The following is a 27,165-nucleotide window of genomic DNA, read 5'->3' on the forward strand; positions in this document are numbered from 1 at the left end:
AAAATATCTCAGAGCAATTATTACTAAAGGCAACCTAGGCACCAGCAGCAACTTAAATCAATGCTTATATACAGCATAATAATCATTTAAGTCTGTGGCAAACACAACTTGATACACACTTCTTAAGCCTGAAAATGTGGTAGTGCATGCTAATGACACTGCAATGTAAAACATAGCAGTTAATAGGCCTTTTTACTGCAGCTATAACAGGAAAATGATTAACCCTTTCAGTGCTGCCACTAGCTCTTTGATCTAATACACATATCCAAGAAATACGCAGTAATCGATATAGACTTCCAGTGCTTTTGTATTTCTGCCCTTTGAAAACCTGTGAATATGTGATACTACAGTGTCTAAATAGGGTGATTTTATTCAGGCTGTCGAACAGGCCCCTCTTTAAAACAACCTCCCAGACCATGACGTTTTTTCCAAGCAGTATAATGTAATTCTCCGTCCTGAAGCTTAATGTAAAAAAATCTCATTTAATTTAAACAATAACGGTTAAGTGTTATGCCTTACATTAGGGTAGCTGAAGGATTAGTGGTATACAAGTGTAAAATGATGTATACAATATCACATGAGCATTTGGTCTCTCTGGAATTAAGCACAGGTTTGTGTTTCTAATTGTAGAAACATCATCATTTTTAAATCATACCCAGTTTAAAAATGGGTTATTCAGCTTAAATACATAGGGAACAATGTAGTAATACAGTAAGAAAAGGACAGGTATTTTGCTATTATAATCAAAGCTGTATTTATTTATACCTTTCTGTTGATCAGACGGCTACTGCTTTATTTGAAATAATTGTATCTTGAAAGGATGCTTAGAATTACATTTTCATTTATTATGAAAATAAACAGTTTTTGGGCAGTGATCGTCTACAAAAGTGAAATGTTGGTAATATATAAATGCTTTTTATAATGCAGAGTTCAAGTTCTGTTTGTGGCCTTTTTATATACTGAGTATATATGTACTTAACATTATATATATATATATATATATATATATATATATATATATATATATATATATATATAGTTCATTTTTTCTTCTTACAGATTGAATGATGTTGATTGGGCCTTTGCTGGCCAAGCAACATGGTTTATGTGTCAGACTGTGTCACATCTCTGCTGATTTATTTAACTGCTAGTGTTTCCTGTTCATGTAGACTTTGGCAAAACATTCAATATTCATGTAATTATCAGAAAATACAGATTTATTTTGGACTTGTAATTATCAAGCTGTACCGTGCTTGTAATGGAAGGAAGAGGGGGGGGTGAAGTCACTTGAAAGTTTTAGGCTGAAAAAAAAGAATTGATTGACTCATTTGGGTGATGTCATATTACTTTCTGTGCTGTGAGACTACAAAGCCTGACTATTTGCACTTTTGGTTGGAAGGGTTTGGAAAGTTATTTATTCGGACAGCTTGTTTGTTTTAAAATCAGAATCAACTCTCATAGATGAAGGCCAAACACAGCCCCCCAGTTCAAGAGCTAATCAAGGATTAAACTTTGTACCATTTTGTCCACTGAAAGGGAAAGATAATAGGAGACAGAGGGATAAATGTAATGAAGAGGAACAATGGGGAGTTTCTCAGGGGTTAATCCAGCTTCTGCACGGTATACAACTGAGTTAATCTGGTCAGAAGAGGCTTTCAACTAAATTTTAACTCAAAACTTGCAGTTTTAAATCCACCATGCTTAATGAAAGACACTGTTTACAAAGACGATTTCTCTTATTGAGAACCAGTGGCCCAAGAGTGAGACCTAAACTACATTCCTTGTTTGGGGTCTTGTTTTAGTCAGATAAGATCTTTTCCGCATTGCCTGTCTCTAATGAGATACAATAATGAGTCAGTACTTACTACTAATTTTATCCCGTACATATAAAAAGCATTTAGAGGTCCATTTATTAAACCTAGTTTTTTTATGGTCTCAATTTTTTCATGGAGAAATAAAAACTCCCATTTTTCAAGATTTATTATACCTCAAAGCTGATAAAAATTCAAATCCCAAAATACGCAAGCTCAAACCTGTTGAGTGAATGGCAGATGTCCCTGAAGTTGCTTCTTGACATCGTGATCTATGCTGGATAATCTAATAAAGTTCAGGTTTCGAACAGCAACTTGGAAAGATTTTTCATTTTGTCAACAATTCATATGATAAGAATTCACACTCGATTTTCTTGTGACATTTTGCCGCTCCGTTTTTTTCTAGAAAAATTATTAATAAATGAGTTCAAATCATGGAAGGGAGTTTAGTTGATTTTGTTAATTGGATTTTTAATAAACTGGCCCCTTAATATAGAAATTGCATTTATAAGTTATTTGACAAATCCCCCAGTATTACTGAAAATAAAAATGTATAAATTATTGGTTTCCTATAAATGATGGTGCTGATGTTAATTAAGCAACACAATGCATTGATGGGCTTATTTATCAAAAATTCAATTTGCAAGGTTTTAGAGGTTTTTTCTAACTCTGACTGACAATTTGAAAAAAAACTCTATTGTTTGTTTATTTATTAAAAAATCCATATAGAAAATACTTGATTGAATACAATAGTGAAAAAATATTTGATTACCTCAAATTTGTGAGTTCATAAGCTCAAAAACTCGAATTTGTGCGTTTATAAGCTCAAACATCACTCATTGACTTCTACATGAACTCGCAAGCATTTAGATGCCTACATTTTACATTTCAGTTTTTCAAGTTTTTTGGGCTTTATAAATACCAAACATTTGAGTTTTTAAATATATAACTCGAATTTGTGAGCTTTTGTGTAAATAAAATCTAATCGTGACAGAAATTTGAATTTGAACGTTGATAAATCCCCCCCCTTATTGTTTCAATATTTCAAAATAATACACAAAACCCATGAATATCTTGTAAATTATATCCTTATAAACGGTGAGTTCTGATATCATTTCTGTCACAAAGAGCCAGGTGGGCTCGAAACGTTGCTCTGTCGTTGTTGCCCTGCATGTGAAAAATAAAGGCTTTCTTTTGATCGGAGTGCTGCCCATTTGAATTCCTAACAAGTATTGTATACGTGTGGAAGGACACGTGGGAAAAGTGCACCCGTGAACAAAGTTGCGGATAAGTGAGTGGGACCTGAATTGAATACAATTTCTGTCACATGACTCACTGCAACGTGTGTATTATAATAAATAAAGTACCCCAGTTGCAAAAAATGAGGATATTAGAAGTTATTTCGGCGTTCCATGACCTGTATAAAGGTCATGAAACTCCTCAGTAACTTATAATATCCTTATAATTTACAAGGGGGGTACTTTATTCACTATGTAATTACCTAATGATTACAAACCTTACATACTGTATATATATATAGAATATATCCCATAGACTCCATTTTATTGAAATAATCCAATTTTTTTTAAATGACTTTCTTTTTCTCTGTAATAATAAAACAGTAGCTTGTACTTGACCCAAACTAAGATATAATTAATCCTTATTGGAAACAAAAGCAGCCTATTGGGTTTATTTAATGTTTAAATTAAATAATGTAAACTTAAGGTATGAAGATCCAAATTACAGAAAGATCCATTATCCAGAAAACACCAGGTCCCGAGCATTCTGATTAACAGGTCCCATACCTGTACTACCAACTCTACATAACACTGCTCATGGTATTTGCAAAGCACATTTGCCCTGTCTCCAATACTCCAATACTTGACTATTGAAGGCTTAAAAGAGCAGACAGGGTAATTGGACTTAGGCGCCCCAGCAGCAACAGCAACAGAGGTTAGTGTCATTACACAGTTGCCAAAATTATTATATAATCTTTCATTTAGTTCCAGGAAAATCAGAGAGATGCCAAAACATTTTAGATCCGGTTGTTGAGCTGCGTCAGTGAGATAATGAGATAGGAGGAGAACATTTTGGAACCGGACAAATACAACTAACTCAACAGAAATCATTCACTAGAAATAGACTTGTTTTTTATCTATCTATCTATCTATCTATCTATCAATCAATCTATCTATCTACCTATCTATCATCTATCTATAAATATTAATGTATCTATAAATATTAAGAAATACAATAACTGTTTAATTTCCCAGTTAATCATTGTAGGATAATAAATGCATTTTAAGAATATAACATGCCATTGTGTACCCTTTACACACAGATGCCTATGACATACTACATATTCCAGCTGTAGTTCATGGAACAGATAGAATTCATTTTCCTGTACCAAATTCCTTTCTAGTTTCTTCCTGCATCTTGTCATGGCCGGCACCCGATGCCAGAACAAATGCCAAGCACCCTGGTCTCGGCTCGGCTTCACCAGTAGTGTGACCACCGTTGGGCTTTGGGAGGAGCCCTCAGCTTACTTGGGTGCCACCTGGACTTAACGAGGGGTGCAAGGCAAGATGTTCTGGCTGGCAAAGGGGCACGGCTGTTAGCAGAGTCTTTAAGCCGAAGGTCACGGTACAAATGGAGCAAGCGAGAGAATCGTCAGACAGGCTGGGTCGCGGCAGGCAGATATCAAGAATCGTCAGGCAGGCAAGGGTCAAAACCGGGTAATCAAACAGAAGGGATCAGGCAGAAAGAGTAGTCGAAATGCAGGCAAAGGTCAGAGTTCAGATATCAGAATAGTCAGGAACAGGCAGGGATCAAAAACCAGGAATCACAGATAAAGTTTACAAGAACAAACAGCACAAGGCTTCAGGAACCACTAGAATAACAATTCTATCACGAGCACCCTCTGGAAGCACTTTCAGACTATTTATAGTTTAAATTTGGCGCCATTGCGCGCTGGCGTCATCACGCCAGCGCCTTTAAGGGACACGGAGGCGCGCGCGCCCACCCATAGTGGAGCAAGATGGCGCCGGTGCTGGAGCATGAGGCGGGCGACCCCGCCGCACAGGTATTCTTATTACACATCTACTATCAAGTGTTGATGAATTTGTATGTATTATGCTATTGATATGTATAGTGATGGCCAAATTTACTCGCCAGGCGGGAAATTGCGGCGAATTCCCTGTTTCGCCCCCGGCGAACAAATTCACGAAACAGCCGCAGAAATTCGCCAGCGAAAATTCCCCGGCATCCAAAAAAAATGGACGCCGGTGTCAAACAGCGTCTCGCGAATTTTACACCGTTTGAGAATTTTGCGGGAAATTTGCTAATTTTTTGCAGAAACGGGACAAATTCGCCCATCACTAGATATGTACTGTAAATACCTCATATGTTATCTAAATTCTTTTGCTGTACCATTATTGTCCCTATATTGCTTTCACATGGTTGGTGTATGTAGCTTTTTATTGTTAAGGTTTGCCTTGTGGAGTGTCCTGCAGGGGGTCCCTGGCCTTTGACTTACTGCTGAATGCATGACTCTTTGCATTTTTGCTTGATTGAGCACAGCTCTTTTAAAGGTTTGGCGAAGGATGAAACATATGGTGGATGCAGGCAGCCCTCGTGAGAGAGTTTCATGCAGTGCTCCTGGATACCTTCAGAACAATGCTCTCTTAATACCACTTACACTAATTTGGAAAGCATTTTTTGATATTGCTATTCTACATGACACATATCAGGTCTTTACTCTCACAAAAAACTTCAGGGGTGACTTTAGGTTTTTTGCAACTCCAATCGCATTTTGTTTCTTTATTTTTTTAAATGAGTGTGCCCTCCATTTACCTACGTATATTGCTATACTACATGCCAAAAGCAAGACAAGCCCAAATGAAAAAAGCAGTCAGATATGCATTTTGAAAGGAATAGAATACTATATAGAGTTTCTTGTAGAGTAAAATAATGGTACTGACACACAGTAGCAGTATAACTAATGGCTATAAGATAGTCTATTAAAAAAAAACCCAGCTTGGTAAAGATAAGATAGTGTTTTACCATATAAGACACCAATCTGGGCTTCAGAGGCTGCTGTTAAACTATATATAAGGGAGCGAAAATTAGTTCTTCTATGGAACTAATGCGGTGGCAGATCAAAAACCTCGTTTTTTTTGGTCAAGGTTTTTTGGGCAAAAACTCAAATTTTTCGAGATTTATTATAATCAAAAACTGCTAAAAGTCTGTATCCAAAAACCTGAGGAGTATAAGTCAATAAGTCAATGGCAGATGTCCCTTTTACAATTTGAAGATATCGTGATCTGCCCTGGGTTTTGTCAGATAATCCAAAAAAAAAATTGGGTTTTCAGGCAATAACACAAAAAAACCCAGCGATTCACGAGTGAAATCTGAAAAATATCAGTTTTAGTCAAATTTTGTTTAAGTCTTTTCACACAAAACGATTCTGTGGTGATTTTTTCGGAAATAAATATTGATAAATGAGTTAAAATCATGGAAGGGAGTTTGGTCGGTTTGTTTTCATAAAAAAATTGATTAATTTGAGTTTTAGTAAATGTGCCCCTAAATGTCTCTTTTCAGTATTTCAAGTACAGGTATGGGACCTGTTGTCGGAAAACCATTATCCAGAAAGCTCCAGATTATGGGAAGGAACAATCCTATTGGGTTTGAATAATGTTTAAATGATTTATTTTAGTAGACAATGTATGGAGATCTAAATTACGGAAAGACTCCTTATCCAGAAAGCCCCAGGTCCCAAGCATTCTGAATAACAAGACCCATACCTGTATCTGTAATGGGTTTCATGGGTTTCAAAAAAGGGTTTCTCTATTTTGGTTATGGAATTCAGGGTCACTTTAATAATTTCTTCACATACTTCTATCAATGAGTCATAGGGCATTAGTTATATCACCATGTAGTGTTAAGGTATATATGTTACAGCTTATTCCTGGCCATTTGTTTATAACAGACAAATAACTATCAATATGTGACCCAGGGAGCGATCATTTTGGGGCTAAAAAGGATTCATTTGCTTACGGATGATAAACTGGTTGCTAGCCTTGCTTTATTTAGCTTCCTGAATAATTTATTATGGGCTAACTTAATATGTAAACTAATTATGGGAGATACTGATTATGGTTATTGAGAAGTCAAAAGCAAATATGAGGGATCATGTTGGCTTCTTTTATATTGCACGTCTCTTTTTATCCTCTTATTAGACAGATTTGCTGTCCCCGATGAGAAGTGGCTCTGTGATGAAACAGCCATTTAATTCGCTAAAACTGATTGTTTAGTTTAATGCAGCTCTGATGTTAGTGCTAATTGTCCATCAACAGATGGCAAGAACAGCGATGGCTGAAGGGTAACAAGTATATCTGACAGTTAACTTACATTCACACTGAAAGAATGTTTGCTGAAAGATGAAATTATTGATGTATGAGTAAAGATAACATCTCAAGAGTGAAAACATATTACTAAACCAACAATAAAAAAACAGTGCTGTGAAAGAAGTAAAGGCTTTAAAATAATTTACTCTTTTCTTGTTTTGAAAAGGAGTGTTTCACATCTCTACTCTGCGTCACCATTAAGCCTTGCAGCAAAATAACAAACCACCACCCTCAGAAAGCTGGATTGTGAATGGTTTTCCCCAAAAGCATTGAATGTAATCATCATAAAGCAGCAAAACAAAAAGTGTAATGGGCAAATTTCTGAAAATGTTCAATTCATTCCTATGGGATTTCTGGAAGCGGACTTATCAAATTCTAACATTCGCCCATTGATAAATATTCTTTTGAAAATCCCACAGATTGTGGGTGACTTTTTTTTTCATTAAAATCTAAACCCACATTTTGATAAAGCTGCCCCATAATGTTTTCAACCATAGGAAGGATTATTTATTTTATCTTCATTGAGAAATGAAAGTAAATCATTTTGTATGGGGTGGCACTTCTGTATAGGCCAAAATATTGTGTTGATTTGCAGATATTCAGAATTTACAGAAGAACCCAATAGTTGCAGTATTGTAATCTAAACCAATTAATTGTTGTTGATTCATGTTCATAAATGCATGATCCTGGGTAGTGATGGGCGAATTTGCTCCGTTTCGATTCGCCAAAAAATTCGCAAAATTCGCGAAACGCTCTCGTTTTTGATGCTGGCGCCCGTTTTTTCCGCCGGCGCCCGTTTTTGACGCCAGCGTCCGTTTTGTCGAAAAAAAATTTGACGCCGGCGAATTTTTGCCGCAAATTTTTTGTGGGCGTTTCGCAAATTTTTTCGCTGCCGGCGAATCACGCAAATTTGCCGCGAATTCGCGCCTGGCGAATAAATTCACCCATCAGTAATCCTGGGGATACTTGATGCAGTGGGAACTAAAGCCATTGAAATAAGCCTTCAGTATTGTTTGCTTTAGGTATAAAAACTCTACTTGTGTCATTGCAGCTAAATGGAAAACGTCACACCTTCCCTCACTAAGAGAAATCTATCAGAAAGTAAACAGTAATAAAGATTTTGAACATAGGATTGCATATATTAAGAACACTATACCCAGTTTTCTGAAAGTGTGGGCAGCCTGGGAACTGACTTCAGCTGACTCATCTCAACTATAATGTGGTTAAGGGTACCCGCAATGATAATGATGCAACCGCTTGACGGTTAATAATCTGTATGGTTATTATTTTACGACTATTATTTTATTTTATTTTACTTTACTTTGTTTTATTTTATTTTATTTTGTTATTACTGTTCATGGTCACTGTGTTAACCTTGTTGTTTGGCTTACTTATAAGTAATAGTGTATAATGTTTCCACTTGTGCCTTCACTCAATACTTCTAATAAACATCATGGTCGTGAAAATGCCTAGCACGACAAAAATATTTGTTACTAATCCTACTCTGGTACTTCAGCTAAGAAGCTTTTTAATTTAGCCATAATTGAAACATACTGTTTAGAAGGAGTTATGTGGGAGAAGGAAACACAACACCAAATATTTGGTGCTCTTTTCTTTATGTCTTCTTGATAATGCAATGATACATGTTTGTACTTTGTTCAAATTACGACATATGTGTCCTTCACTGTGATTGTATTTCTTTTTCTTTTGTGAAAACAAATAAAAATATTTACAGAAAAAAAAACTCTACTTGTGTGTTATTTTTGTGTTGCATGGACAGTTTGAAGTTCTAACTTCAAATTAAATTAGAAAATCTGTATATTATGGAGAGCTTTCTTGCATTGTACTGGCTAACATAATTTTATGCCCTGTTTATATAGGATTTGGTAAAGTTGATTAAAATAAATGAGTGCAATAAAACATAACATAACATAAAACATAAAAAATGAAAATTTTAATTTTTCTCAGAATTTCACTCTTTACATCATACTAAAAGTTAATTCAAAGGTGAACAACTCCTTTAAAAGATTTGTGCAACATCTCAAAAATACCATACATTTATAAATATTCTCCTATTTGTATAAGAATGCAACTCTAAGGGGGTTATTTACTAAGCTCCGAATACCCGAAATTCCCTGAAATCCAAAAAATTTGTGATTTTTTTTTATAAAATCGGACCTTTAAAACAACCCCAAATTTTTTGGAATTTATTAAACCCTGAATATAAAAACAAACCTGTCAAGGTTGCATAAAAGTCAATGGGAACAGTCCCATTAATTTTTGGTTGTGTCAGGGGTTTCAGGCAATTTCTCAAAGTCTTCAGAGCTTTCGGGTGAAAACTCAGAAAAATTCTGAGATTTTGGGAAAAATTCACGGAAAAATCTTTTTCCGCAAAGCAAATTTTCGGGAAAATGTAATAATAAATAAGCGTTAAAATCGGATCAAAGCGTTAAAATTAGATCGGCGTTTGTAGCAGCCGATATTGAGATAAATTCGGAGCTTGATAAATAACCCCCTTAAAGTGTAACTGAATCTTTCTTTTTTCAGCTTTCTATTTGTTAGATGTCTAAACATTTCCATTGGAATGTAACCTGAATAGAAAGATCACTGGACTGTAAATATTTCAAAATGTAACATGTAAGTACAACGTATATATAGAAAATATTTTTATGAAGTTATTCTTTATTATACATATTCTGAAGGACACAGTTGTATGATGACAGTTTTAAATTATGTAAGACACCCTGCCAAGAGTATGCATTTCTATACATAAGGAAACTAAGGTCCCACTGTGAAAACCTTCATAGCAGCAGATGCTATCCCCAAGGATCTATACATAAAATCCTCAGGTATTAAAGATTCTCCATCAATGAAAGAATTTAGTGGAGGCGTACAGGATATTTAAACATATGTGACCCCATGAGTCTTTGGAACATACAAGAGACTTTTAGATATTTTGACAATTAATCTTTATTGAATGATGTAGTCACTGTAGAGCTTCCAACTGTTTGATAAATCTAGGCCAGATTGCCTTAACCAGGCAAGAATTTCAAAATCGGTATTGGTCAATAACCTCTTTTAAAATGGTATCTAAAAAACACAAAAGAAAAATGTTTTAGCTATTCAATTCAATAAATGTAAGTGTTCTAGCATTAGGTACTCAACTGCTATCTGCATGGATCAGAATTAACACATTTACTGCATTAATTCTCTCTCTCATTGATCTAATATTAAATGTATATCATTATAATATACATTAAACACCATTTCTTAATGAGTCTTTGATGAAAGCAAGTAATTAGAAAATAAATAGTGAAAATTAACAAGCATAAAAAATAGTTAATTATGAAAGCATAAAGACTGTGACTTAAGAAAAACTTAAAAGAAACAACCCCCCCTTTTCCCCATATGATTCTTGTGTGAACTTTTGTATGCTATTCTTATATGTGAAAGGGGGAGATAGAAAAGGCCAAGCAGAGGTGATATGCCGCTTCATTAGTTAAAGCTAGGCTAGCGTTATGGGGGGTTAATGGGCTAGAAGTTAATACATGTGACAGCTCTGACACACAGTTTAGTTAGGTGTATCCTGCAGGGACCCGGCCTAGAAGATACTCCCTGCTGTCCAAAGTTCTTTCAGGTTTTCTTTACCCTCCTCCTTATCTTTATTACTGTTACAAGCCAAGAGGTGTTATGAAAGCACAATAAACTGCTGCTCTTACAAATGAGCAAAGTCTCATTAGGACAAGGTTAGAATATCACCATATCTAATTATGAGCCTTTTTGAAAAAGTAGATAATTAAGTATGGGATATGTGCTAATATCTCAATTCTTAGCTAAATCATGATATTGTTATTAGCTTCCCTGGAGCAATGCAGTAAGTTCCATGAACAATGAATGCAAAAATACAAGGTGATGGGGAAAGGTATTGGTACTGGCCTCCTCCACCGCCAGTTATACGTATTGCAAAAAAATGAAACGCCAATACCCTGATCAAATGTGGGGTGTTCCCAGATTTATTGTAGTGCTCCAGACATGTGAGTTCCATGAACAATGAAACTTCACTTTATATGTGTGCTTTTTGGGGGGAGATTATTAAAATTGGTCATACGTGGATCAATGGTCAGTCAAATTTGTTTTTGAAGAAATTGGCAGGCAATTTCTCTGTATGTCTGACCCTATCATTACTTGACTGCCATACAATAATGGTTCAGGCTGGAAAATGTGTTACTCACCTATTGCATAAAAAGATATCATTCAATATCATCCAACAGAAAGCTGTAGTAGCAATACCTTCCCAGGAATCATGTGAATTAATCATTTAGTCTGGGGTCTAGCTGACTGGGTAGGCCAGAGATATATGGCCCTTTATACTTAAGATTTTATCTTATTTAGCAGCTGAGGTACAGTTCTAGCACCTAATTCTAAATGCAAGGATTACAGATTTTTGACCTACTGTGTCATTCAGGTTTGACAAGCCTGGCTTAAGCAATTTGTCCATGTTTGCCTGTATCATCCCTTTTTTCATCCCATGCTGAGCCAATGATCAGGTAGAACAGTTTAGAAGTGCAAAGATCCTATATGGCTGCTGGAAGACAAAAAAGTGCATAAGATATTTCTGTGAATCAAAATGAGCATCTATCATTTCTTAACCAATTTAATACAACTGTACAAGTTGCATACAGTATTTGTAAATGGTGGAAGTAAACATGAGAGAGGTATATTTCTACATATTTTGTTTTGATTTTATACAGTAAGTTTTTATTGTGCAGTTTGAACTTGCTGCACATCAGGTGATACTAAAACAGAGTTTGTTAGTTGAGCACGAATAACACAAATTGTAGCTAACAATAAATAGGGTGATTTGCTCTGTCCAGTTCAAATAGTACAGGAACTGGAATACTACTGGAACTAGATCATATTTGCACTTAAAACTTCTTGCATCAATAATTTAAAGGACAAATAGATAAGAAAATTAACATTTTCTTTATGAAAGGCCATCATTAACTAGACCCATTTCACCTACTGTTCTGAGCCCTATCATTCATACCAAGCTGAGTCTATTCTCATACATGGGCGGATGTCACAAGCCTGTAGGCCTGTAAATTTGACGTCTGCAGTGAGCAAGTTATTTACAAGTTTGTTAAGGGATTACATTGAAGATTATGTTCTGGATAATGGCTTTAGAAGTAGTCATCCATAAGGCTTGATGAAGGACAAAGCATTAGTAATGCCCTATTTAGAATATGCATTGCTGTTTTGGTCTTCAGCACTCAATAGGGATTATGTTGAAATAAAGTCTTAAGAAGATATATATGTATAGTGCTTAGAATGTTATGAACCCATGTTTGGGATGTTTACTTTTGAGATGTGATGCTTAAGGGGAGATATGATAAATGTATAAATATGCAAGGAGAACTTTCACCAATAGATCCTTCAAGCAGACACAAGGGCATCCATTATGATAAGAAGAAAGGAGGCTTCACCCTGTGGAGATGGTACGTGGGGCATTTTTTCTTCAATGGGAAACTGGGCTCCCTGGCGAGTAACAATGCATCTGAAAATACTTTTGTACCAGGATGAATGTAAATTGCCTACAATTTACAAGAGATAACTCATCACAGTGCAAAGGTATTTTGGGGCACTTGGTCACACACTGTGAACTTGATGGAGATGTGTTTTTCTCCCAACCTCAGTTATTTGTATTACCATAACCCAAGTAATGTCTATAGCTCTGCAGTGAACAGAGGCTGACAGGACAAGGACTTTTCATAGGAGGCAGATAGTAAAAAAATGAATGTCTGCATGGGTAAACAGTGTCACAGTAATTCTATGAGAACTTCAATGAATTTTGAGTATTTAATGAACCAGAGAGGTGTTAAATGAAAAGGCAGGGCAACATTATAGCAGCTTTTGAAAGGGCATAATATGCTCAAGATAGTTATTATAAGCCAGACTATAACACAGCAGACATTTAGCAGTAAAGTGTGAGACTGTTTGGTGGAGGGTAGGTAAGCACTGACTAAAGCTGGCCATAGATGTTGAGATTTTTAAAAGATCCACAATTATCTTGGAACGATCGTACGAATTGTCCATCAACTAAAAAGACCAATTTGCCAGGAAAACAAAGGGGAGCTGCCTGCTTGGCCCTGCAAACATAGATAGATTGCACTGGGACCGACAAAGATTTTTTAACCTGGCCGATCAATTTCCTGACAGATGGCCAAAAAATCATAAGATGTTCGATTGTTCGAATACCACTAACCACACGATAAGTTCGAAGGATTGGTCGGACTTCGCTAAAATCGGTCATTCGGCAAGAGAAATCTTTGCTGCTATGGGGATCTTAACATGGAAATCTGTAAAAAAATAGGATGTTATCAGGGTAGAGAAGAAGCATTCTTAGAAAGCACGAAGGATCTGTCTTTGCATGTCTAGTGGAAGGATGAAAGGAATGAGTAGGGCTCTACAAAGTCAGATGATGTACCAGATAATGTTATCAATGCATGGACAACAACAGAGCAGTAACAGCAAATTCTGACTTGTTCTAGCCTTCACAAAACAATGTCCAGTTTCACTACTAGCTAGATACATGTCATGTTTATTGTCAGAAATGTATAGAGGGCAACAGAGCGGATACTGCAGCAGATCAACGCAAAAACTCTGGACAGACAGTGTTGAGAGGGAGAAAGTCTCAATGTGCATAGCAGTGCATAATAGAGGGAAATAAAGAAGGACAGTCAGCCATAGACAAAGTTGTTTTGATCCCCTTTAGTGAGTATCATGAGCAAAGTAACTGAATACTGACAACTGGCAAACTACCAGGCAGATGTCTGCAATCGACTATATCCTAGTTCAGTGCTCTCCAACTTATTGCATGCAGTAGACTGATCATCAGTTCAATCATGTTCAATCAAGATTTACCGTTTTCAATGCCTATATCGGATTTTGATATTTCAGATTTCAATCCTTGAAAATAATTACTTTTTAGAAAGTTTTTGTTTTTACATGATCTAGATCAATATATATACCCAAATCTATAGTAAGTATAGATATGGGTATATATAAATTATGTGAAAGTAGGGAGGGGTGTATGTGTGGATGCTGGGTTTTTATTTGGAGGGGTTGAACTTGATGGACTTTGTCTTTTTTCAACCCAATTTAACTATGTAACTATTAACTAAAGAACTATATAACTGTATAAGATATGATCCATTGAAATCATCAATAAGTCTAGCACTGTGTATGCAAGATTGAACAATAGAACCATGTGTGTTTTACCATAGGTAATATTGAAGATGGACCGGGAATAGGATGTGTATCAGTTTGCAGGAGATAGAGCTGGAAAGCTGCCTGTTGTCATAATATGCAAAGAATACTTCCAAGGCCTGGGTTGTTCCCAGATTACCTCTAAATCCCTTAGTAGGAGTAGATTTCCAGAAAAATATAACACTTCTCCCAAATATTAATACAGATTTAGGTAATTTAAGACGAGTCCCTTTTCATTTGGTGTTTTAATTATTTTGTTTACCCCAGATGTTTTGTAACAGCTGGAATGCCAAAGTTTATATACCCTGCAACTGAAAAGTATATACAGTATTTTAATAAAGTTATATTACGTCTTGCTAAATAATTGAAACATAAATACTCTAACAAACAAATAAAATGTTCACATATGCAGCCTTCCGACTAGGTAGCCTTCATAACATGTCTGGCTTGTTATTCAGCTAATGATTCTACTTTAGATACCGACCGTGCATTAAATGTTTTGTCATTACCGCTGATAAAAACAAGAACCTGGAGTAAGTGCAGAATGATAATGAAGATGATCATTTTTTAAATGTCAAACACATTTCAAGAGAGAACATTTTCTAATATGAAAGTAGCTGTTAGTGGAAGTATTTCTCTCCGTTAATAATCTTTAATGGGAAAAGAAGCCAGAAATAAGACGTATGGGGTTATGTAATAAAAGGCACTAAGTTTGCCCAGGTGCCGTAACCAATAGCAACCAATCAGCAGGTAACATTTATTGGTCACCTGGTCAAACATATTATTGATTGCTATTGGTTACTGCTCCTGGGCAAACATAGTAGGGCTCATTTATCAATACTGGGCAAATTTGCAACCAACCAGTGATTAGCTTTTTAAAGCTAGCTGCAATTAGAACAATGAATCCAGCAATCTGATTGGTTGCCATGGGTTACTGCCCATAGGCAAATTTGCTCAGTGTTCATAAATGACCCCCAGTGTCTTTTATTACATATGAGGTTATGTGGAAGTAAAGGGGGTATGCTGTGTGAACAGAACAATCCCTTTCTGCTCTTGCACAATGGGCATCTGCATATGAAAAGTGCAAGTTCATTTTTAATGCATTTTGTAAGAAATAACTAATTCTATTCAATATGCAATCACTTTGAGGCAAGGAGCACGGTTAATAAAACAAAATGCAGGGTCATGCTTTTGATGCCCCTTTTCCTTAGCTCATGGGGGAGTAACCCTAAACTTACTCTCTGTAGGGAGAGGCATCTTTAAACTCCTCAAACCCTGTTGATAGTTAAGTGTAAAGTAGGAACCCAGAATGATCCTATTTGGACTGGGGTGGAATCACATTTATTCAGTTGTATTGGCATTAAATTAAATGTACTCTTTAGTGATGGGTGAATTTGTCCCATTTTGCCGAAAAGTTTGCAAATTTCCCAGTGAAATTCGCAAAACGGCGAAAAAAAATTGTTAAAAATTTGTGATACTTGAAAATTGACGCCCACATCAATTTTGGACACGCATCCGAAAAGTCGTTCAATTTTGACGCAGGTGTTAAAGTCAATGGGCGCCAAAATTTTTCGAAGCTGGCAAATTTTCGCTGGATCAAAACTCGGAAATTTACAGCGAATTCGTGCTAGCCAAATTTATTCGCCCATCACTAGTACTCCTAGGGGCCGATTCACTAACTTCGAGTGAAGGATTCGAAGTTAAAAAACTTTGAATTTCGAAGTTTTTTTTGGGCTACCAGGACCATCGAATGGGCTACTTCGACCTTCGACTATGACTATCGAAGGATTCGAAGTAAAAAGCGTTCGACTATTCGACCATTCGATAGTCAAAGTACTGTCTCTTTAAAAAAACTTCGACCCCCTAGTTCGGCATCTAAAAGCTACCGAAGTCAATGTTAGCCTACGGGGAAGGTCCCCATAGTCTTGGCTAACTTTTTTTGATCGAAGGATATTCCTTAGATCGTTGGATTAAAATCCTTCGAATCGTTCCATTCGAAGGATTTTATCGTTCGATCGAAGGAATAATCCTTCGATCGTACTATCTGCCATAAATCCTTCAACTTCGATATTCGAAGTCGAAGGATTTTAGTTCCTAGTCCAATATCGAGGGTTAATTAACCCTCGATATTCGACCCTTAGTGAATCGGCCCCTTAGTTAAAAAGTAAACAAATGCAAACTGTATGGTTATGTAACATCTCGACCTCTAAAATGACAGGAAATAACTCAAAACCCCTTTATAATTATAAAGGGGGTTAGCATATGATGACAGCGACCCTTCAAATTACAGCTTCAAACCTGAACATTGAACATATATGTATTTTGGGGAGGAAATAATAGAAATTAATAGAACTGCTTGTATTCCAATGTGGTACATTCCTTATCAAAACTTCACTAGTAGGACTACATTCCCGCCATTGATCTTTTAGCTGCGTTTATCTATATCCTGAATGGCACTTGGGGAGTATGGTAACAGATATTCAGTAAACATAGACTAAAAAGGGGAAAAACAGTGATTCAGATCACAAATCAATCATGCAGGAAGCTTTTCAAGTGAACAAAAAGGCAATCAGTGACCAACTAGCAGAGACCAGAGTTTGGCCCGCTTTCATCTGCTCCACAGTGTCTCTACAAACAAAAATAATAAGGGCTCTCAGGTCCTTCAAACACATTGAAACATAATCCTTTTTACAGAGAGTGCATCAATATATGAATGGTGCTTTTCTCATTGCTTATAAAGGCAGTATCAGCTGCGCACATGCATCCCTATATTGCAGCTATTAGGGACCAAACCAGATGAAAGATTTGTTTTTCCTGCAACACCTGAAGCAACAAAAGTCCAGCCAGAAAAAAGAGAAATGTGTTGGTGGTTTGACTTTGAAATGTACTTCCCCTCCGCCCCTTTCTTTCTGTAGTAGGACTTTGTCAAATTTCAAGTATGGGAAAGTTGTGCTGTAAATATTCTTTCAGATGTCAGTCAAGTGATGGAAAAATCATTTTCTCCATTCTTTACTAATTCCTTTAATTGGAAGGAGCACATGGGAGGGGGTTCTTTGTGTATTTCTTCCTCCAATAGAATTAAAAGATTAAAAAAAACAATTGGACTGATTTTTAGCTACTCTTAACTATTATTCTTACACTATTGTACGACAGTACCCATGTTTTATAACAAATGCTTTATGTCATAGTAGGGAAGTGACTAATCTATGTAATGTATATTATAACAATAACTAAGTCAGCATCAAAAGGCACTGTAAAAAACATTTATTTAGTGTCATTAAAAGTTAGGGAAAAAGTATCATGAAAAAGATTCAGTGATATGGTTACTTATGCTTAGGGCTTTAGCACATGGCAGATTCGGGACGAGATTTAGTTGCCGGGCGACTAATCGCTTCTTCTTAGGGGCAACAATCTCCCCGAACTGCCTTCCCCCTGCATTCCACCTGCTAAAATGAAAAATCACATGCGGCAATGCACTCGCGGCACTTCGGGCGACTTCAGAAATCGAAGCGCCGAGAGTGCATTGCCGCAGACGATTTTTCATTTTAGCAGGTGGAAGGCAGGGGGAAGGCAGTTCAGGGAGATTTTTGCCCCGAACAAGAGGCGATTAGTCGCCAGCAGGGGTGCTTCACCAATGAGGCGAGTTGAGGCTGTCGCCTCAGGCAGCAGCACCCCACTAGGTACCAGGGGCAGCAAAAATGCTGCTCCTGGTACTTTAAGAGCGAATTTCCAGGGGAGGGGGGGCAGCAGCTACTGCTGCTGCCTCAGGCGGCAGAGGGGCCAGGATCGCCCCTGGTCGCCAGGCGACTAAATCTCCCTAAATCTGCCATGTGCTAAAATAGTGACATTGAACAACCAGTATGACAACCCCCTTCTATAAGTGGTAGTTTTTTTATACAGGTATGGGATCCATTATCCAGAAAGCTCTGAATTACGGAAACACAGTCTCCCATAGACTCCATTTTATCCAAATAATCCACATTTTTTTAAAATAATTTCCCTTTTCTCTATAATAATAAAAAGAACCTTGTACTTGATCCAAACTAGGATATAATGAATCCTTATTGGAGGCAAAACCAGTGTATTGAGTTTATTTAATGTTTAAATAATTTTCTAGTAGACTTAAGGTATGTGGATCCAAATTATGGAAAGACCCATTATCTGGAAAACCCCAGGTCCTGAGAATTCTGGTTAACAGGTCCCATACCTATATGCGCATAGAAACATACATGCTGGAATAAGCAAGCACCATTGGCCTATTATCTACATTTTGGGGTGCAAACTCTTGTAGGCTCTTGTAATAACACTGGCAAAATTTCCCCATTTGCAGTAACAAACAATCAGATGTCTGCATTGCTTATTCTAAGGCTAAGGCCAAACACATGGGGGATTTCAGCAAAGAAATTAAAGACTTTGCATTTCACAGCAAAATCCAGCAAGTGTGTGTGTTCACACTGGAGCCGACACAAGGACACTAATGAAGAAGGAAGATACATTTCATGGTATGGGCTGAAATGGGCCTGCAGATTTCAGCAGACTGATATTGGCCCCGTTTGGCCATAGCCTAACTGCAAGACAATTTATAGCTAAATGCTGATTGGTTGGTATGACTTAATTAACTAACAAGGATTACATGTTACATGGGGTAGAGGTAGATGCCCTGACTGGTATGGCATCAGCCTGTTAGTGCACACAAGGGGACATTTTTGTTGCCAAACTGAATACTTTCATGTTTTTGTACCAAAATCTGGAAAGCAGTGGATAATATTTTCTCCATTATAGTATTTACTAGCCTAAGACTAGTGTCACATTGGATGGATTACAACGTGCAATAGAAAATGTAGTATGAGATATTACTAGTGATAAGCAAATTTATTCGCCAGGCATCTATTCGATAAAAAAAAACACACTTTGCCATCTGTGTATTTGCAAAACTTCGTCAAATATTTGCCACACAAAATTTTGGCAAAAAAAAAAAGTAGCCAAGACAAAATTGACGCAGAGACAAAAAAATCACCATAAGAAAAACTGGCCATTGACTTTAATCGGTACAAGAAAAAATGTCCGTTGACTTTAATGTATTTGGAATGAGAAAAAATTGATGCACATAAAAAAAAAAATGTTGTCGCCTATTGACTTCAGGACAGATACGCTCATCACTAGACATTACCCTAAAACTATACATATACTTGAAACTCATGATTAGTCTTTATCTATTGAACACTAACTAATGGCATACTAGTGTTTTTTTACTAATGCTGCTATCAGGCAGGAAACTGTAACAGTGAAAACTCGCTCCTGCTGTAATATACTGTATGTGGTTAATGCAATGTCTGAAACACACGGGGAGTTTAATGTCTTAAAATTTGCATTTGTGAATTTTAGAGTATTTTAAAAATTCCAATAAATTGGAGAACTTATCAAACACAAACGTGCTTATTTATGAAAAAAGGTGAGTATCAAAGATGTAATCGAATAAAAGCATGAATAACATATTCAAATACATTTCATCATTTTCAATGGGTTTGTCAGCTCTCCAAAAATATTGAAAAATTATATTTCAATTGAAAAAAACGTTCACATTTTGCTTAGGACAATTTCGATCGACTTCCACTTAAGTCCAACAGCTTTTAGACTCCCAACGTTTACATATAAGTTTTAAAAGTCTAAAATCTAAAATTTGAGCTTTGAAACAGTGACAAGTAAGTGTGTCTGAAGTGTTTGACTACTACAGTTTTCTATCTGATGACATGCAGGTGTTTTGATCCCCCTTAAAAAGACTCTCCAGTAGGTAGGACATATTTTTCTTTCATATTATACAATTATATAATACTGTTTTCTTTGATATAATGCATTCATAAAATATTTATATACAGGTATGGGATCCATTGTATGGAAACCAGTTATTACAGAAAGGCTGTCTCCCATAGACTCCAGGAAGTGCCAAAGGGCACCAAACGCATCAGTAGTGATGGAAATTACGCACTTTAATTTTTGGTAAAATAAAGCTTTAATTCATTCAAGCAGTAATCCGTTTAACTTTGTATTTTTGACTCCATTTTATCCAAATAATCCAAATGTTTAAAAATGATTTCCCTTTTTCTCTGTAATAATAAAACAGTGTCTTGATCCCAACTAAGATGAATCCTTATTGGAAGCAAAACCAGGCTATGTGTTTATGTAATGTTTATATGATTTTCTAGTATAGTATGAAGATCCAAAATAAAAAAAGATCCATTATCCGGAAAAAAAAACCCAGGTCCTGAGCATTCTGGTGCATTCTAGTGCAAATTCACCAGCGTGACGTCATGTAGTTACTTCACCGATTTACTAACGAGTGCTGGTGTAAATTCGCTAGCAAAGTGGACCTACTCTAGCACTACTTCGCTATGGCGAAGGGACGTAACTACGCTAATTCACTAACTTGCGCATTTTACTGAATGTTACCTCTTGCGCCAGACTTTACTTCGCCAGGTCACACCAGGCGAAGTTCAATACAATACATAGGACTTTGTCCAAAAATAGTTGAAATTTTTTCTAAGTCCCAAAAAACGCTGGCGTCTTACTTTTTTAAGGGTTTTTTAAGGGGTACCCTCCTTACCCCCTACATTTCCTAACATATGGCAACTCAATGATACAGTGGGCACGTGTGTAGGGCAATAGAACACCTTTATTTTATTTTTCAAAGGTTTCCTGGGCTTGTGTAGTGTCATGTAGTTGCTGCAGCATATACGTCCATTATATTTTAACTTCACGCCGTATGCAAATAAGCCATCGCTAGCGTAACTTTGCTTTGCCTGACGAAGTAACGGTAGCACAACTTCACTAATGTTCGCTCCCCGAGCGCAAGTTCGCATTTTAGTGAATTTGCGTAGCGCTGTCGAAACTACGCCTGGCAAAGTGCAGTCGAAGTGCGGCGAAACTGGCGCTGGCGCATCTTCGGATCTTAGTGAATTTGGCCCAATATATCCATCCATATCTATCTATTTATCTATCATCTATCTATCATCTATCTATCTATCTATCTATCATCTATCTATCTATCTATCATCTATCTATCCATCCATCTATCAGTCACAGAGAGATGCTAAAATATACAAGGACCCATTAAATAAAAAGGGGAAGCTGACGTGATCTGAACCTTTTTATGATTCAATAATGCTTCTTGATTATTTTGCCTTAATACCCACTACCTATAAATGTGGGAGATCCTGGAAATAAATATGCTTGATATATCTGTCCAGGATCAGGCTGGATGGAAGAGCAAAGATAATGGACCACATGTTGTACTCATGTCATTGCAGATTCTTCCCTATGCACAAAGGTGTACTATGAATAATAAACTAGTCCCATTTGTATAAGTACCATGTTTCAACTTAATTGCAGGCATGAGCTGGTGATGTACCCTATCATTTGATGACATCTGGGTGTGTGTTGTACACTTCTGGTGCTGCTCCAATGCTGATGAGGAATTTCACTCTTCTAATTCTTTGCAGCAGGACACTTTCAAGAACGACATGCATACAAAGACTGAAAGAAAACATTTTACAGATCGCACCCTCCACTTCTGTATATAGTGGAAGGAAATCATAACAAACATTATTCTAAAGTATGGCTTAAGAACATTAAACTGTGTGCAAATTGAACGTGGGAAGGAAAGGGGCAAGTGTTCTAAAGAAGGGAGCATCTTGAAATATTTTCAGCTGATTGCTCCTACTTGCCATTCAGCAAACATTAGAAGGAGATGCTGAAAAGCATTCCTAGTCAGTGTGAAGCCACATGTGTTTTATGGTCAAACTACTCAGCTGTTATACTTTTCAAGTCAGTCTAATATGAAGTTGTGGCATTTGAGTCCTGTGGTGACCTGCTGTTGTTGCACACAGAAGGCAAAGTGCTTGGCCACCTGCTTTTATCCTGCACCAAGCCATAACAGCAGTTAAACACTAACACTTACAAGTGAATGGTTGTACATTTACTAAGGCATGGGCAACATTATATTATGATGTAAATGGTAATTAGCTTATAAAATCACCAAGAAGCTGATTGACCTTACATTACAGGAAATTGTGTTTTTTTTTCTTCTTGTAACAGACACTTAACCCCTATGGGAGGATGGGATGGTAAAGAAATGTCTCACATACTCTTTAAAGCAAAATGGGTTCATTAGATAGATAGACCTTACATTGTAACATGCTAACTGTAGAAACAATGTAAATGGACGGTTTCTGTATGAAGCTGCACTTTGATATTTACATTGGGGAAAGAGCTGTTGGCTGGCAATCAAGCAAAACCATTACTGGTATGTCAAAGTGCTCTAGAAGCCAATGGGCCAGATTCAATTCAGTGAGAAAAAAATGATCTCCTGATTTATCACATGAAAACTCATGGACAAGATTCAATTTGAGGAGAAAAAACTTTTCTTCTAATTCAGTTCTATTTTTTTCCCACAGACTTCAATTGAGTTTTCATGTCACATAAGTTTTCTGAAGTTAATTGCATCTCAAATTGCATCTCGTTCATGAGTTTTCACATGATAAACCGTTTTCTGTCTGAATTGAATCTGGCCTCATGTATTTTATCTGGTTTTGAGAGATAACACCTTCTTTAGATGGCCATACATCATGACCCATTCATATGGCCAAATGAGAGGATATTTGCATGATTTGACCTCCAAATGGAGAAATTGGGCTGATCTAATTGTTTGGCCCCTGTGCCTCTCAGATAGGCCAGAAGGTAGGGCCCATCCACAGGCAGATAAACTGCCAATTTAAAGAGATACTGACACCAGAAATTATGCCTTTTTTTACATCTATCATAATATTGGCTTTGCATGCTACTTATAATTTTGCCATAAAGTATTTGCCCAATGCTTTTACATTACCTGTCTGACTCCCTGTGTTCGTCTATGAGGGGGCTGCCATATTTGTGCAGCAGGAGTCCGTTAGCATAAAACTGGCCACAGACACAAAGATCCAATCGTACATTGATTCGTACGATCGGATCTTAGCGTCTGTGGCCATCTTTCCCATTTCCTGACCTGCCACTAACCATTCAGATCAAAGTCTTACCATTCAGATCAAATAAAGTAGTTAAAGAACAGATCAGCTGATGTTCTGCCCCTGACAGCGATCGTACGATAGACAAAGCTAGTGACAGTCTCCCACTCAAAATCGTACGATCGGCAATACACGCAGAGACATTATTGGCAGCCGACAGAAATTTTCGAACCTGTCGACCAAACAACCGATCTCCGCCGGACGAAAAATGTCGGGCCTCTCCACACATGGTCCGAAAATCGTACGAATCCTCGATTCATACGATCGGATGTTTGCGTCTATGGCCAGCTTTAGAAACTTTAACTGACAGGCTGAGGTGGGACAGTCAGGTTGGCAAAACAGTCAACTAACAATTACTTCCAAACACAAACCTCTCAGCAAAAAACAAGACCTATTGGTAACATTTAATGTACATTCATATTTTAAAAAGTTTTTTACTGTCAGTGTCACTTTAAGGTGGCCATAGACGTTAAGGGGGTTATGTAAAAAAAAAGGTACTAAGTTTGCCCAGGAGCAGTAACCCATAGCAACCAATCAGAATGTTGCAATTACTAGTCACCTGTTTAAAAGTAAAGATACTATTGGTTGTTAATAGTAACTGCTCCTAAGCAAACCAATTGCCTTTTATTACATATGGGGTAAGATTTTTTAAAGATCTTTTCATTATCATAGGACCAAGCTTATCCTGAAATGATCGTTTAAATGTACAAATTGTCTATCAACTAAACTGACCGTTTCAAGCGATATCGTCTAGTTGAAGTTAGGAAAACTGTGGGAAGCAGCCTGCTTGGCCCTGCAAACAATTGGACAATGGATACATTTCACTGTGAACAATGAAAATTTTCTAACTTGACTGATCGATTTTCTGACTGATGTCGGACAAAAAATCGTTAGATGCACGATCGTTCAGTGCCCATTAACTTTACAATAATTAGACGGATTTGTCAGATCGCTTTAAAATTGGTCATTAGGGAGAGAAAAGTCTTAATATCTATGGCCACCTTTAGTCTGAAGGGGCTGAATTGGCCTGTGAATAGTCAGCTTTAAAGTGGGGGAATGTAATAAAAGTCTGTGACTGAAAAAATATTCACAATGCAAAAAGTTATGGCTCTGTGCGAACAAATTTCCCTTTGTGTCAATTTAATATAGTTTTTGCGAACCCGGAAACTGTTTAGCGACCACTTCCGACAGTGGATGAAGGTCTGCAAATTTTATAGTTAGCGCCAGTGTGCCGTGAATGTAATAAAACTTCTTACTGAAAAAGTTGTTATGTTTGCTCTGAAAGATTACAACACCTTTAAGCACTTCTTAAAAGTGGCCAATGTGCAATTAAAATTCGCAATGCGCAATTAACATTTGCAATGTAATAGTTTAAGGAAGAGTATTACATTGCGAAATGAGACTTTTTATTCTTATTTGTGCTAATTGTTTTGCTCTCTGCGACTTTTATTACATTCCCCCATAGGTGTTTCTATTTGTATGGGTGACAGATTGCTGGGGCAAGTGGAGCAGCTGAATTGCAAACATTGGTTAAGTTTGTGATGAGCTAAGATGCCTCTACTTTTAATACATTTTAGCTTGTTTCGATAGGTAAGTCCTACTAGCTACTAGCATATTGAGTCCTATGGTACCTTTAAAATGATCCGTACAACAGCATGCAATTATATTAAATGAGCTCTAATAGGTTGAGTTGGGAAGTTTCTAATTAAGGTACGCCTGATAATATGTAATATTAGGCTACAATTTGTATACAATACTACATATAACCCACGCTGCACTGTTGACCAGCAGCTTGGAGTGCACATAGGTCAGACATGCATGTTAGAGATAGCGACAGCAGATGGGGCCACAATGGGGCCATATACTTACCACCTGCCATATGGCTAGTGGTAAAGACAGAGCTGGCTTGCACCAATTGATGTTGCACTTAGTTTATGCACTTTGTGCTGGATTACCCTGTGCATGAGTACAATGAGCCGCACTCTTGTATCATTTTGTGCTCTTGCACCTCTGCCTGGGGTCTGGTACATGACCCTTAAAATGTTGATTCTCTACTGATGCAAACAATCTCCTGAATTAGCACCTTTAATTATTCATGGGCCCACTATGCCACAAAGCACAAATAAAAAACTGTAGAAAAGGAGCAAACATTGTTGCAGATAAATAATATTTTATATAGGATTAAGCTTCAAGAACACAGTTGAGGGATACCGCCATAGAGACAACAATGTTGTGCAAGACGGGTCTTGAAGACACAAATGATTTTAAATAAGAGATGCAATAAAAGTGAAATGAAAAAGGGACAGACCTTATTGTGTTAAAAGAATTCAGAAGCCTAGAAGTCAGTCTGTTAAAACCTTTGCAGTGAAAATCAGCATGAGGTGGACAAGTGAACTAGCATGAAAGAAGGAAGAATTTTGTAAGCAATAAAACTAGCCCCCTTATTTTTAACTTTTGTTTACATGGAACAGGAAGGCAAAGTAACATTAGTAATAGGAAGTTTGAATAAAAAAGGCACTGCAGGGAACCAGATAAAGATTTTGTTGCAAGCATCCCTTATGTTGATGGACATTACTTAAAGACAACTAGCACAGCAAGACACTTTTGCTCTTATTCTTCCAGAGTTGAGAAAACACACCAGTCCGAAAATGCTCTTCAAATGTTGTCTTGGAGTTTAACTATAAAGGAACAAGGAAAAATCAGACAACATGTAGATGTGTTTGTGGTAAATCCTTACAGCATCCCAAGCTTAAATCAGTTTTTAGACTGTAAGGTTCATTGATAGCACATAAATGGTGATAGATAACAAAAACAGAATCACAGGGCATCAGTATTAAAAGTTTACTTTTTATTTCTTTCCGCCAACATTTTGCTCTGAGCAGCCGGATTTTTGTGCTTTGACAAAGACATGTTGAGAAGGATTTAAACAGAGTTAAAACAGGAATTGTATTGGATGAACTATTAATGTATATCTATATATCTTTCCAGATTGCGTTTGTCTGTCCCCCACCCCACACCATCAAAGGAAGTGGGGGTTGGGGAGGTTGGAGCAGGGACAGGGGTACTCAGCATGAAGGTCATTTAAGGTAAGATTTGGTGAGATCTGAACTGAATGCCCAGCTTGAAGCTCAGTTAGGGTGATATTTGTGGTTGAAACATATTTTCTTTATCAGATATTCTTGAAACTGTGCCAAAAACACAGAATTTTTCCTATATTTTTTCCTATATCTGTAACCTTGTCATGTGCTAACGGGGGCCCTGACCAAAGGTTGGACCTCCAAGAGGGGTTCGATCAACCTATTACAATGTATATTATTCACATATAAATACTCCTTATATAATCCTTATATAATTACATATGCTTATATAAGGATTATATTTTATTCTAGGGTGAGGCCGTCCTACAATAAAAAATAGGGATCTTTCAGAATCTGTCTCCTCTTGAATCACCCTACATATTAGTAATCAAACATCACCTTCTGTTATCAGCTATAAATTACAGCTGTACTGGCTATCTGGTTATGCCTTTTGGTAGAAATAATATAAATATGAGTTATACATTAAATGGCAGTGTGTTGGGGTATCCTTAATTGAGGAGGGTCTGGGGATTTTTGTAAATAACAAGTT

This window comes from Xenopus laevis, chromosome 2L, assembly GCF_017654675.1.
Source record: "Xenopus laevis strain J_2021 chromosome 2L, Xenopus_laevis_v10.1, whole genome shotgun sequence".
NCBI classification, from domain to species: Eukaryota; Metazoa; Chordata; class Amphibia; order Anura; family Pipidae; genus Xenopus; species Xenopus laevis.